This window comes from Phoenix dactylifera, unplaced genomic scaffold (assembly GCF_009389715.1).
Source record: "Phoenix dactylifera cultivar Barhee BC4 unplaced genomic scaffold, palm_55x_up_171113_PBpolish2nd_filt_p 000186F, whole genome shotgun sequence".
NCBI lineage: Eukaryota > Viridiplantae > Streptophyta > Magnoliopsida > Arecales > Arecaceae > Phoenix > Phoenix dactylifera.
Window position 1 is genome coordinate 927663 of NW_024067714.1, and position 13829 is coordinate 941491.

Below are 13829 nucleotides of genomic sequence, written 5' to 3' on the forward strand. Positions count from 1 at the left end.
GAAAGAACCTGCTCACTGATTTAAAATCATCTTATCTGCAGGATTTCGAGAGTTGTGAATGTTTACTTTAGTACCTCACGGGCTTTATCTGTAATATTACAGTTTACTCGAATTTTTACAACGACGGCTTTCACACTATTATCTTTTTCAAGGTCAATACAGAGTTTTTTTTTTATAAAGACATATAAATTGTGCACTTTTACTCTTGTGGTGATTTCTCCGTGTAACGAGCAATCGGTCGACAACTCTCACACCAGTTGGCACAAGGTGTCAGGCATCAAGACTCCCCTACGGACTTATGCTCGGAGTTCTCATCACAAGCCCACTTGATCTTTGACAATAGGTAGCCATTTTCGATGTTCCTGACTAAATCCATTATTATTGATGATTTTTTTTTTTTTGGATTAGATAAGTATGATTCATCAGGGTCCAAGGTTGCTACTATACTATCAATATAATGTCGAGCCTAGACCTTAGAAGTGTCGGCCAGTGTATAGTGAAATTCCGAAGTATTAATTAGCTTACAACTCCCTAAGAGAGACTTAATTAAAAGAACTTAAATTTGTATTACTTCCGACTAGCTATTGGGCTTTTTGGATTTTATATACCTTGTGTGTTTAGCATTCTCGCATTAATGTATAGAAATGAGGTTTTTTAAACACAAACTTTTTTTATTTTTTTTTATTATTATTATTTTATAAAAAATGAAAATGAACACATTTTTTTTAAAAAGATATTTTTATTTTTTTTTGATAAACCTGACATTATGAAGTGAAAACGAATGCAAGAGATGCAAACAAAACAAAAAATGATTAAAAATATTTAAAAATACCCCCAAACCTAAACCTAACATTGTCCTCAATGTTAAAGAAAACTAAAAGAATTGGGTTGCCTCCCAACAAGCGCTAAGTTTATTGTCTTCAGCCAGACACAGTGAGATAGTTTTTTGCATCTTCTTTTATGAGGTCATCTATTTTGTCTATCATAAAACACTCAACTTCCCTCGCGGGTTGGTCGGCCGCATTGAACACATTTAATTTTACCTTCATGTTCCCAAATGATATGTTCATTATCCCTGTTCTACAATTGATGCATGCATTGGCTGTTGCTAAAAAGGGCCGCCCAAGGATCACGGGGATTTGTTTCTTAGGATTAGGCTCATGCTCCATATCAAGGACAATGAAATCTACTGAAAAATAGAATTTGTCTACCTTGACAAGAACATCTTCAATTATCCCACATGGTATTTTTACAGATCGATCAGCCAATTGAAGGGATACCGAGGTTGGTTTTAACTCACCTAAACCAAGTTTCTCATAAACCGAATAAGGTAAAATGTTGACACTTGCCCCTAGATCTAAGAGTGCTCGATCAATGAAATTATTTTCTAAGACACAGGAGATGGTGGGAGCACCAGGATCTTTGAATTTTGGAGGGGTGTTGTGTTGGAGAATAGAACTCACTTGCTCAGTTAGGAAGACCTTTTTAGGCACATGTGCCCTAGATTTTCGCTTTTGTGTACAAAGGTCTTTGAGAAATTTGGCATAGGAGGGAACTTGTCTAATAGCATCAAGAAGCGGAAGGTTAATTTTCACTTGTTTGAAAACCTCCATCATCTCCTCTAGTGAAGTTTCCTTCTTGCCAAAGGGAGAGGGTGAATTAAGAGCTTCAGGAAATGGGGCCTTTGGGATGTGAGTCTTGGCAGAAGGTGGACTAGCTGAAGAAGAAGAAGGTTTTAGATTTTTATTTGACACATGTCTATCCTCTTCTTCATCTTCCTTATTGTTATCTTTCCCAATCTTATTGTCTACTACACGTCCACTCCTTAGGGTAGTCAAAGCATTGGCTTGTTCATGATGAATTGCATTTAATTGATTTTCTTGAGCCATATATTGTCCCCTAGGATTACTTAGTGGTTGGCTTGGAAGCTTTCCTTCCTCTCGCTTGTTCAGTGCATTAGCTAGTTGCCCCATTTGGGATTCTAGCTTGGCGATGGATTGCGTTTGAGAGTGCACCAATTGTGTAATGGTTTCCAAACCTTGAAGGGCGTTCAACACTTTCTCCTCAAAGGCTGTGTTTCTTTGGGGTGGAGGAGGAGTGTGTTGAAATTGAATCGAGGGATGGTAGGGATGAATATTTTGTGGGGTTTGAAAATTCTGAGGATTTTGAAAATTTTGGGAATAGGGTTGGGCTGTGTTCGAAGCTTGCTGCTTCCAAGAAAAATTTGGATGATTTCGCCATCCCGGGTTATATGTATTGGAAAATGGGTCAGTACCCGATCTAGGCTGTGTTTGAGCAGCATTGATGTGTTCTTGCACGAGTTCGGGGAATTGGGGTGCTGAAGGGCACTCATGAATAGGGTGGGATGGGCTAGAACAGATAGTACACACTTGTGCTTGGGAAGAGTTCATGTAATGTCCACCTATCATCAGTTGGTCAATCTTATGGGACAATGCATCTACCTTGCTAGACAGGTCCATAGAATGACTTATTTCATAAATGGTCCCTTTTCTTTGAGAATTCGGGGGCGCTTGACGAGAACAAGAAGCATGGTGGAGGGAGTTTTCATTTAGATTTTCAAATAATTGCAATGCTTCATGCTCATTTTGAAGCATGAATGTCCCCCCGCATGCAGCATCGATCATCTGAGGGTTTCGTTCAGTCAATCCATCATAGAAACATTGCACTAGCTGCCATTTAGGTATTTGATGATGAGGGCATTTACGGATTAGGTTCCGAAATCTCTCCCAAGTTTCATGAAATTCTTCTCCCTCAGTTTGGGAGAAGCTTGTAATGGCACGTCTAAACTGGTTCGTTCTTCCTATGGAAAAGTATTTTTTTAGGAATTCTTGTTGCATTTGATCCCAAGAACGAATCAAGTTGGCTTCTAAAGAATTCAACCATTGTTTGGCTCTATCTTTAAGGGAGAAGGGGAATAATCTAAGTTTTAGAGCATCATCAGTAAAGTTCTGAATCTTGACAGTAGTGCAAATCTCAAGGAATTCATCTAGGTGTTTATATGGGTCTTCATTGGTGAGCCCATAAAAAGATGGGAGCATTTGGATCACACTAGATTTTATTTCATATTGTACGGCTGCTACTTCAGGTACTCGAATGCAAGATGGGGAAGTGTAAATGGTGGGAGTAAAGTACTCCTTCAGGAGTTTGGGTTGTTCTTCAGCCATCTCAGGAGGTGGGAATGATTCTAAGGTTTTGATTTCAGCTCGAATATTTCTAAGGGTCCGTTCTATTTCAGGGTCAAAAGGTAATAGGTCACGTACTCTAGAACGACTCCCTTGCATACACTAGTACTTGATCAATCAAGCATGCAATAAAAGAAAAACACATAAATCCTTGTATTTGTCCTAAAACCACTAGACAGCTCCTAACTGGTTTGAAGAGGGCACCTAAGCCTCCAATCCGGTCTAATGAACCGAGTTAACCAGGTAAGCTCCCAGGTAAGTGGAGGAGTCACGATGCGTTCGCAAAGGTCTCACTTAAAACCTACTTGCCTCGAACAGATGAACTGTCTCCCTTATAGGGACAAAGCTTGCCTAGACATCAACAAGCCACAGAGCAAAATTGGTGCAACTTTCGGTGATCTTCGTCCTATTGAGCTCGAATGTCCCTAGGAGCCAACGTCTAATTGATTTTAATTAAGCTGACACTATGTGAGATTGAGTTCACCTAAGTTGGGCAAGAGTCCGGTGATGAAATCCGGCTCTTATCTTGTTGGGGTGATTGCCCTTACTATGTGCGGATTAATTTGTGTATGTGTATCAAGCATGCATTCACACTTTTGCTGAAATTAAAATCAAACAATCACCACAAAATTTCAAGCTAATAATTAATTTAAATAAGAAAGGTTTAGAGGTTACCAAAGGAAATTTTTCCAGCAATTTAAAATTTTTTTAAGCAAACCTCTAAAGCATTCCTTTTTGATAGCCCAGATCTTCTCTTCGATTCCTGATCAAATAAGACCAAAAGAAAAATTAAAAAAAAATAGTAGAAGAGAAAAAGGAGATAAAAAAGTAACAATAATAGAAAATAATTTTTTATTTTATTTTAGATATATATATTTTTTTGAAAGTTTTTTTTTAATTAATTAATTTTTTTTTAATTATAGGAAAAATAACTATGCTAGCAATCCCCGGCAACGGCGCCAAAAATTTGATCGGTTCTTTCAATTTTGAATATAAACCACGCAATAGCACGTATCCTGTAGGATAGTGATTACGGGTGTCGGTCCACAGGGATTGAAGAATAAGTTATTTTTCTTTTAAAAATAAATCAAGAAGAAGGATTTGCTAACTTGATTTAACTAAATTAAACTATGAGTGCGAATTGAAATTTATTAGAGTAGATAGAACTAGGGTTTGGAATCCACCACATAGCATTGCATTAGGGACTGTGTTCTTAATTTTTATCTTTTGGAGAGGCATGCAAATTAGCTACAAGCCTTTTAAAATAAAAGCATAAAGAGTGTTAGGAAGATCCATCTTCGGTGTAGCATGAAGTGTCTACCTAAGTATGCTAATCTAGGATGCAGCACACTTCATCTTCCTAGGCATGAATCATCTTAGACTACTTTAGCAAACATGATTAGTAACTAGCATGCTCAAAGTTTAAATATCATAATAGAATATTTCATTGAAAATAAGAATTTAAACAAGCTTCAAAATAATAAAAAAAATAAGAACTACAATGTCCTGATACATTGCTAGGGCTTCATCCAGCCCTATACTAGATGTTTAGCCGCGCATGGCTTCCGAACAACCTCCCATCTGCAAATGAAAGCCTTCACCTCCCATCATTCCCAAAATATCACAAAACATTCTCTTTTCCCCTCCTTTCTCTTTTTTTTATTTCTTTTTCTCTCCCTCTCGGCTTTCTTCTTCTTTTCACCAAAACGGGGGGTCTCTCCTGTTTTTCTGTCAAAGCCCCCTCCTCTCCCTCGGCTCTCTTCTTCTACCCTTTATATAGATCTCTCCCTGGCAATGAATCCAAGGGGAACGGACGCATGATCCTTGGGCGGAATGCGCATCAACGGCTGGATCATGGGAGCTGGTTGCCGAAGAGTGGTCGGTGGAAGATGAATACGGACGGGAGAAGGGGTTGAATACATGTCCCGATTTGGATGCGTGACCTTGGCTTGATGAGAGGCTGAATCACCGGCTGCTGGGATTTCCTTCACGGATGCCGGGGATGCGCTGGGAGGAGCCAATCGGAGGATCGATGGGAATCCGGAAGAGGAAGAGGCGGAACGCCATTTCTGTGATTCGGCAGCTGGTGGCTGGTGTGGATCCGTGGATGGAATCATGCTTCATTGCTTTCCTTCTTTGGACCATTGGCTGCTGGGAGGTGAATCCGGAGGAGTTGCTCGCTGGTGTGCTCGTTGGATGCGGCTGGAACGGGCTGATGGCGCTGGTGCACTACGTGGATCACGGAGGAAGAAATGGATCACGAGTTCTCGGTGGAGGCCGGATCGCAGGAAGATGAGATTGGCTCCGGATGCGTCACGGGCGGAAGAAGGGCCGGAGGATCTGGTCGTGGGATCGTCGGGAGGTCGCCGTGGAAGGTGGACGGCCGCGAGATCTGCGGGAGGGGAAGAAGATAAACAGTGAAATGCATTTTTAGTTTTTTTTTTCTAACACTGTTCATATGAACAGTGTTTTCACGGAACACTGTTCATATGAACAGTGATTCCAGTAATTTTCGGAAAAAATTCTTTTCTTGCTCTATTTTGACATGAAAATGGGCATATGTGGATTTAAATTAAAGGTCTCTCCTGTTTTGCTTAGTTTGCAAACGTGATACGGAGATGGAAATTTATGAACTGTTGGATTGCTTGGGTGCATGCATGTCAGTTGGGCATTGGGCTCGAACCTAGTGTTATTGAACTGAAACGTGCTGGCTGGTACGCTTGGAAGGCGAGGATATGTGAATTATTTACTTCTTATCATATTTTAAATTTATTTCAAAGATTGTTCTATTTTATGGTAAACTAAGTGGTTATTCGTTTAAGAACATTGAAAAGTGCTGGAAAAAGAATATTAAATTATAGATTAATCAGCACTTATCACTTACTGAATAAAAAATCTTTGTTAGTAAGCATATGCCACTTTATTGGAGAAAGAGTTTATCTTAGAAAAGGGCAAAGATAGGAGAATTGAACTTGAAAAAATTCAAGACCTACAAATGGAGACACAAGATATTCCTCAACCAAATGTACCCATGGATAAGGTACAACCACAACACACATCTCCTCTTCGAAGGTCAGATAGAGTGCGAAGAGCACCTGAGAGGTATGCCGAACCAATCTCCATACCGGACGTACCGAACCGATCTACAAGGACAATTTGCTGGAATTTCTCCTTGCGGGCCAGGGATGATCTCTGTCATTGCTTGGACAATTTTTGGATCGTCGCTGTAGCTTTTATAGCAGCGACCCCATCTTGGATCTCTACAAACCTGCACAAGGCTCGAGTAGAAGAAGACTGAAACTGAATGGTCCTGGATGTTCTCCGCGAGATATGTTTAGCTTATTTATCTTTTCTGTAAGAACCAAAATTCACAGCAACATAATGGTTTTATGTCATTGTTACCGAACACATGGAGCGAAAACATAAGGAATACCTGTTGCTCTCACTTCAAGAGCAGTTGCAGCCCCAATTCTCTTCACAAGTGCTAGTTCTCTAATAGAAAAAAAAAACATTTTTAACAAGAGCACAAAGATTATGAACATATAAAGAAAATGCTATGGAATAAAAGCAGGTTTACTTAATTTGATTATCCTTTGTAACTACTCTGACAACTAAATTAAGCTGCACCTTAGGAAAGAAAATATTTGGAACCACTTGAGCTGCCAGAATGCTGAACTGGCAACAATGCACTGATTGTTTCAAGTCATTTCACCCTCAGTGTGAACAAGTAGCAACAATAAGTTTAGTGGTACCAATACATATGCTGGATACGACCTTACAACCATGAGAACTTTTGACACTCTTTGATGATAGCAAGCAGTGATGAAGGTATTGCCTTTTCAAAATGACTAAAATTGCCACGCCCCCAGTCCAAAATCGCGAGCCAGGGGTCGCGCCAACCGCCGCACACCAGTAGGAAACTCTCCCCACGAGCATGCAAGGCATCTTAGCCAACATCTCAATTTATATAAATTTAAAATAATTCAACTAAATAAATGCAATCTTATTTCATTGACTAACTCAAGTCATAAAGTCTCACAATTCTAAATATGCAGCGGAACAATAATTTACCAACATGCAAAACTTAGTTCTTAAAATAACAAAACCTAGCAATGTCTAACAATTATAATAAATGTCCAAGATAATAGTTCAACTTAAATAACCCTAATCTAAGATAGCTTGTGCCACAATCCTTCTAGTCGCCCTCCCATTTTGAAACCTCAATAGACTAGTTCTCGAGATCTGTAAAACAACAATAAATTGTATAATGATCTAAACAGCCCAGTAAGTAACAAACACTCTAGCTAGATAAATCAGGCAATAAGATGCAGAAAATAAATATATATGCAGTTCCAAGATACAAATCAAATATTTCTTAAAAAAAGGGTTTTCTTATCTAGGCTGCTCCAACTCTTTCCCATAGAACGTGATACGGGGTAAATTCTTAAGATTCTTTTCACGCTTTCGAAATTCTTTCACATATTCAATTCATCTTGTCGATCCTGGACTATGACCACATGTTTCCTGTGGCAGGGTCATCAATACCGACTAATCTTCTCGCGGTGAGTCCTTCAGGATAATTAATTGCCAACGTATCTGCCCCCATTGGCGGGGTCCTCAACATAGCCAGGTCGAAGTTCAATTAGTTCTCTATTTCATATTTCAGTTATGAAAACATGCAGCGTTAAAACCAAATATCGTTCATATCTCAATTTCTTTCAATTTATCAGAATTCAACTTAACAGCCGAGAACTATGACCACATGTTTCCTGTGGCAAGGTCATATCACCGACTAATCTTCTTACAGTACCAATGTATTAGCCCCTATTGGCAGGGTTCTCAACATAGCCCGACTGCGAGTCCAAATCTATTACGAGTTATTATTCTTTTCTTGCATTACGTTCAATTTTCTAAACTGAAAATATGATATCGAATCAATCAAACACAATCCAAGTCGAAAGCAAATATGTTCAATCAGAATTATACAATATTCTAAAAATAGACATATAACACCATGCATCGAATTTGTAAATCAAGAATAACTCGACTCGAGAAAATATTTATAACTTGCCGATAAATCTAGAAAAAGGTTACATTACTTACCTTACGAACGAGATCCACAACAAATCCAATTAATTACGCAAATCCCTCACAGAACCTAATATCCAAAAATCATATTCTTCTTTTAAAATTCATCACTATATATATATATATATAAAACTTAAATTTTAACATCCTTCCATGGTCGAGCCTGCAGAAGTGCCTAGCACTCCAAGTTCAGGTTCATACCCGTAAACCACCTCCCTCCCTTTATATATATATATATATATTTCCTTTTCTCTTTCTTTTTCTTTTTCTTTTCCTTTTCTTTTCTTTTCTTTTCTTTCCTTTTCTTTTCTTTTTCTTTTCTTTTCTTCTCTTCTTCTCCAGAATCTTCTCCCAACTCCTCTCTTCCTTCCCCCCTTTCTTTTTTTCTTTTTCTTTCTCCTCCTCTTCTCTTCACCCGACTTCCTCTCCTTCCCCCGCTTTCTTTCTTCTTTCTTCTCCCGCAAAGGGAGGTCGGCGAACTTGGGAGAGGCCAAGTCGAGGTCGGCGATGCCCGCGGCGGCCGGCCCTCTCCTTCTTCCCGCGGAGGAGGCATGCGCATGGGAGAAGAAGAGCCCGCAGCGGTCGGCCTTCTCCTTCTTCCCTCTCTTCTTCTTTCTTTCTTTCTCTTTTTTTTTTCAAATGGTATAACAAAGAGGTGAAGGCTAGGAATCTTTACCTCAGCCCCGGCAAAAATCCGGCAGCTTCCTTCCGATGGCAAACGGAGGAAGAAGAGCACCCAACCCGTTGCTTTAATGGCTCTCCTCCCTCTCTCTTGGGCGGCAACACGAAGAAGAAGGAGAACCCCCAACCAGTTGGGCATGGCGGCTCCGCTTTGGATGGCTTCAAAGGAGGAGGAAGAAGCCTTAAAAATAACCAGGTGTTCCTGGCTTCTTCGGGATGATTCTCCCCTTCATCACGCCCCCTCACATGCAACGCACGTGAGGCCGAAAGTTTGGAGCTGGGCTGGTCAAGTGGACTGGGCTCAGTTCCAGGGTCTCACATCCTTCCTCCCTTAAAAGAAATTTCATCCATGAAATTTTTGTATATGCAGTTCAAGAATAATACTTCTTCCAAATCAAGTCATAACACTCTTCAAATTAAAGTCATCTTGTTTGACCAATGTCAAATAATTCTATTCACCACACTTCCTATGCACGCTCTGATTTAAACCTCAACATACCCGTGTCAAGTCTAGAGATTTTTTTCTCCTAGAATTACTTGCTTATTGGTACATTCATTATTATGTCTTAATCCGTGTGAACACTTTCGAAATTCAAAAGCTCATATTCTTCTTTTGACAATTAATCAAAAAAAATTATTATGTAACTATTTAATCTTTTCTAGCAGCATAATAAGTTGTCTAACAAGGAGCAGTGGGCATAGCTAGACAATAAATAGAAATAAATATTGGAACTAGATTAATACCTGTCATCCTTCAGGACAGTCAATTGCCAACGTATCTGCCTCCATTGGCGGGGTTCTCAACATAGCGAGGTTGAAGTTCAATTAATTCTCTGTTTCATATTTTAGTTATGAAAATATGCAGTGTCAAAACCAAATATCGTTCATATCTTAATTTCTTTCAATTTACCAGAATTCAACTCAACAGCCAAGAACTATGACCATATGTTCCCTGTGGCAGGGTCATATCACCGACTAATCTTCTTACGATACCAATGTATTAGCCTCTATTGGTGGGGTCCTCAACATAGCCCGACTGCGAGTCCGAATCTATTACGAGTTATTATTATCTTTTCTTGCATTATGTTCAATTTTCTAAACCGAAAATATGATATCGAATCAATCAAACACAATCAAGTCGAAAGCAAATATGTTCAATCAGAATTATACAATATTCTAAAAATAGACATATAACACTATGCATCGAATTTGTAAATCAAGAATAACTCAACTCGAGAAAATATTTATAACTTACCGATAAATCTAGAAAAAGGTTACATTACTTATCTTGCGAACGAGATCCACAACAAATCCAATTAATTACGCAAATCCTTCGCAAAACCTAATATCCAAAAATCATATTCTTCTTTTAAAATTTAAGTTATATATATATCTATATAACTTAAATTTTAACATCCTTCCATGATCGAGCCTGCAGAAGTGCCTAGCTCTCCGAGTTCGGGTTCATACCCGTAAACCACCTCCCTCCCTTTATATATATATATAAAGATATATATATATATATATATATATTCTCTTTCTTTTCCTTTTTCTTTTCTTTCCTTTCCTTTTCTTTTTTCTTTTCTTTTCTTTCCTTTTCCTTTTCTTTTCTTTTCTTTTCTTTTCTTTTCTTTTCTTTTCTTCGCTTCTTCTCCAGACTCCTCTCTTCCTTCCCCCCTTTCTTTCTTTTTTTTTTCTTTTTCTTTCTCCTCCTCTTCTCTTCACCCAACTTCCTCTCCTTCCCCCTCTTTCTTTCTTCTTCTTTCTTCTCTCGCGAAGGGAGGTCGGTGAGCCCGGGAGAGGCCAAGTCGAGGCCGGCGACGCTCGCGGCGGCCGACCCTCTCCTTCTTCCCGCGGAGGAGGCATGCACACGGGAGAAGAAGAAGAGCCCGCGGTGGTCGGCCTTCTCCTTCTTCCCTCTCTTCTTCTTTCTTTCTTCTTTTTTTTTCAAATGGTATAACAAAGAGGTGAAGGCTAGGAATCCTTACCTCAGCCCTGGCGAAGATCCGGCGGCTTCCTTCCGGCGGCAAATGGAGGAAGAAGAGCACCCAACCTGCTACTTTAATGGCTCTCCTCCCTCTCTCTTGGGCGGCAACACGAAGAAGAAGGAGAACCCCTAACCAGTTGGGCGTGGCGGCTCGACTTTGGATGGCTTCAAAGGAGGAGGAAGAAGCCCTAAAATAACCAGGTGTTCTCGGCTTCTGCGGGATGATTCTCCCCTTGATCACGCCCCCTCACGTGCGACGCACGTGAGGCCGAAAGTTTGGGGCTGAGCCGGTCAAGTGGACCGGCCAGTTCCAGGGTCTCACAAAAATACTATTAAAATATTTTTTCTAAACTTACTTGGGATCCTATCTTTCTTTGCTCGTAGAATTTGAGTCAATTTAGCAATTAAGCGACCATTGGTTTTCGAATGGACATAATAGCTTCTTTTATTAGCTGTTACTCTATATGGCCTTGGTCTCGTTCGTCTCACTCTTTCACACTAGTCGAGGCAAGCAATTCTTACTCGGAAAAAAGAAGACTGTGACGAGGGAGTCCAATTAGTCAAATAGGAAGAAAATACGAAGAAAAATGGAAAGTCGTCGAAAAGCAGGGGTGGGATGTGATTCGCCAAGCTAGGGCAAACAAAGCCGTCCGGCCCTATAGGATTAGGAATGCGAAGGCCTTAGAGAATTGATCTATTCATAGAGTAATCCTATGATCTATATAGAGGAAATATGCTATGTCATTATTTATATAAATAAATATAAGGGTGACTCAATCAATTGGGGGTGGGACTCAGTAAGATTTAGAGATGCTCTTTTCAGTTTGTTTACAGATGTATGGCACCACTGCTGGTGTACATTGTTCCCTCTTCCGAAGTTCTTGCAGGGCCACTAGCAACACATTAAGCTGGTTGTGAAGGGGAAAAAAGGTGCATCAACAGATAAAATACATTATTTGGCCCATTACTTTGACAAGTCTTAAAATATGGCGCATGGCTGCAAGACTTGCAAAGCAAAATGAATTGTTCCCAAATGTTTATATGTGGATGCAAAAATGAAAAAAAAAATCTAGAGTTTTTTGGTGACAAATTAGTTTCATCACTAATCTTTTTTATATATGGTGACTGAATAAGTTTCATTGCAAACAGATTTTGATTTTTTGGCAAGGATAAGATTTCATTGCTAAATAATTCATTTATAGTTTTGGCGCAAAAGGTAGACCATTTGTCAAATTGGTCTTCTGATTGGGTCATTAGGCTCAGTCCAAGGTCTAATTGGGTCTAACCTTGGTCTAGTATCATTTTAAATCATTTGGGCTTGAATTAGGGTCGGTCCAAGGCCAATTTGGTCTCTAATTAGTTGTATTAGGCTTGATTCAGATTGAATTGGGCCTGCTAGGACTAGCTCAGCTTAATTGGGTTCGGACCCAGCTGAATTCAGGCTTGATTTAATTCGCATTTAACTTGGTCTGCAATTTGGGCTCGTCCAGCCTTAGCCCAATCTGTTTGGGACCGGGCTTAGCCAGATTTGGCTAAGCCAATTACTTTTTATTGGGCTTAACGGGTTTTGGACCCGAACCAGGATCCGCCCCGTTATTCCGTACCCGTTAAGGTCCTTCTTCCAGAGTATTCCCGCCTCTTCGCCTCCATCCTCTCTCTCTCTCTCTCTCTCGCCCCCCCCCTTCCTTCGTCTCCACCGGAAGCCCTAGCCCCTTTCTTTCTTCTTCTTTCACCTCCGGCCGAGCCCTTCTCCCCTCCTTCCTCTCTCTCTATGCTTCCCCCCTCCCACCTCCTCTTCTACCTCTCGCCGTGCCACCGTGGGGCGAGCCTCCTCCGGGAGATGCTCCCACCTCGGAGCGGCAGAAGGGAAAGGGTAGGGGGCCCTGGATCTCCTCTGAAGTGGTGCCGGAGGAGTCGAACGGGGTCCCCGAGGTGGGGCCGAGCCCCTGGGAGCTCCCCTGAGGAGGCGGACGCTTCCTCGGCCTGCAGCCGCTCCGGCGACTGCGGCCGAGGGGTGCCCTTCTCCAGGGTGGGAGCAGTGGGAGAGGGAGGGCCTAAACCTCCTCCAAAGTGATGCCGGAGTGAGTTTTAGTCTCCGGGGACCTCCCTTACCCCGATCTGACCACGGCGGAGGAGGAGAACCACCGTGACCGAGAAGGAGGCGCGAGAGACCCAGGTACGATCCTCCTTTTTTTTTTCCCCTCTTTTTCTTTCTTTATTTTCTTTTATTTTCTTTTTCTCCTCCTCCCTCTGTGGTGGCGCCACCACCTCCTCCGTTTTTCTTTCCAGAGTTTTCCCGCCTCTTCGCCTCCATCCTCTCTCTCTCTGTCCCTCTCTCTCTCTCGCCCCCCCCCCTTCCTTCGTCTCCACCGGAAGCCCTAGCCCCTTTCTTTCTTCTTCTTTCACCTTCGGCCGAGCCCTTCTCCCCTCCTTCCTCTCTCTCTGCTTCCCCCCTCCCACCTCCTCTTCTCCCTCTCGCCGTGCCACCGTGGGGCGAGCCTCCTCCGGGAGATGCTCCCACCTCGGAGCGGCAGAAGGGAAAGGGTAGGGGGCCCTGGACCTCCTCCGAAGTGGTGCCGGAGGAGTCGAACGGGTCCCCGAGGTGGGGCCGAGCCCCTGGGAGCTCCCCTGAGGAGGCGGACGCGTCCTCGGCCTGCAGCCGCTCCGGCGACTGCGGCCGAGGGGTGCCCTTCTCCAGGGTGGGAGCAGTGGGAGAGGGAGGGCCTAAACCTCCTCCCAAGTGATGCCGGAGTGAGTTTTAGTCTCCGGGGACCTCCCTTACCCCGATCCGACCACGGCGGAGGAGGAGAACCACCGTGACCGAGAAGGAGGCGCGAGAGACCCAGGTACAATCCTCCTTTTTTTTTCCC

General features: G+C 41.8%; 1 long non-coding RNA gene and 1 other non-coding gene across 5 annotated transcripts in view; both read left to right on the forward strand.

The window, feature by feature from the left end:
* The first annotated feature begins 2703 nt into the window (after positions 1-2703).
* On the forward strand, positions 2704-2809 carry LOC120105074. Its single transcript, XR_005507469.1, has one exon. It is a non-coding gene; the product is annotated as a small nucleolar RNA R71 (small nucleolar RNA).
* Positions 2810-12694: 9885 nt separating this feature from the next.
* LOC120105070 overlaps positions 12695-13829 on the forward strand; it is a 35707-nt gene continuing 34572 nt past the window's right edge. The window contains exons 1-2 of one of the 4 annotated variants that reach the window (XR_005507440.1): positions 12695-13135; positions 13658-13805. This is a non-coding gene — a long non-coding RNA (uncharacterized LOC120105070). Of the gene's footprint in view, positions 13136-13375; positions 13806-13829 lie in introns of those variants that run through there. The other 3 variants (XR_005507458.1, XR_005507455.1, XR_005507436.1) reach the window with 3 other exon arrangements.